The 1,146-nt window shown below is 35.3% G+C and overlaps 1 protein-coding gene and 1 pseudogene across 1 annotated transcript in view; one reads left to right on the top strand and one right to left on the bottom strand.

Moving 5' to 3' along the window:
• LOC102249130 overlaps positions 1-1,146 on the top strand; it is a 174,399-nt pseudogene that overhangs the window by 146,704 nt on the left and 26,549 nt on the right.
• LOC102248227 (GTPase IMAP family member 7) overlaps positions 1-1,146 on the bottom strand; it is a 12,784-nt gene that overhangs the window by 10,636 nt on the left and 1,002 nt on the right. The gene's annotated exons all lie outside the window — the stretch shown is intronic.

Raw genomic sequence — 1,146 nt, 5'->3', positions numbered from 1 at the left:
GTGTGTGCGTGTGTGTGTGTGTGTGTGTGTGTGTAGATTTGAAGTCCATTGAAAAGTCATAGAGATAATAATGAGCCCAGGAACAATGACCACCCTTAGATTGTGGATTTCAAATGCCATTTCCTACAAAAGTTAGGGTTTTATAAATAAACTACTGATTCTCGGAATAGGCAGAAAATGCCTCAGTTGAGCCTTCACTCTCTTGTCAACAAGAAAGCCAGGATGCTCTCAAAAATCACAGGGATCTTATGGAAAGCACTTAAGAGCCAATCTCAAGAGAATGCAACTGGACATGGATGGGGCAATGTGAGCATCAGTAATTACTCCAATGAATCAAAATATACCAGATATCTTAAAATACATCAGTTCATAACAAGGCCCTCTGCTTAAATAGTCAATCGCTCCCTTGGAAGTGTGCTAGGAAAGCATCTACTTATTTTGAACATTGACAAATAAAGGGAAAGAATTAAAAATTTATCTTGTCTTATCATGGAAATGAGAGAATGATTGGAGGGAACTTTCTTTTTATAGGACTTTTCCATCTAATAAATAAGGAAAGAATGATAGGATTTGATGTCATCACTTCTGACCCTTAATGAAATTTAGGCCATCATTAATGTTGATTAATGTCAAAGAAAGAGAGACAACCAAACATTATGTGCCTTCTGAGGGAAGTTTATAGCTGAACCTATGATGTATTCCCACCAAATAGTTAAACAGAATCACATCAAGCCTCTACTTAAATATAACTTCACACAAAACACTGGAACTAGAAGAGCAGGTGAAATGACACCATGGGAATGTTTATCAACACAATGTGAACTACCCGGTTCTTTTGGAAAAAAAGACTTTCCCCTTCTTACACAGAGAAATTCTCCAGAAAGAAACAGGGAAGGTGAGAAAGCTATATATTAAATAAATATAAGAGAAACCAAACAATTGCAATTTATGAATCTTAATTGGACCCAATTTCAAACAATTTTTAAAATTATGAGACAATCAGGGGAATCTGAAGGCAGCTGGGAACTTTGTAAAAAATTCTATTTCCTTTTTGAAGTCAGATTATGGTCATATTTTTAAATGGTTTCAAATATTTACTGATAAAATGAAACTGGTATTTGCTTCAAAATAATGTGGGGTGGCTGG

Source organism: Myotis brandtii, unplaced genomic scaffold, assembly GCF_000412655.1.
Source record: "Myotis brandtii unplaced genomic scaffold, ASM41265v1 scaffold224, whole genome shotgun sequence".
Classification (NCBI taxonomy): domain Eukaryota; kingdom Metazoa; phylum Chordata; class Mammalia; order Chiroptera; family Vespertilionidae; genus Myotis; species Myotis brandtii.
This window is presented reverse-complemented; position numbering and strand designations above follow the sequence as displayed.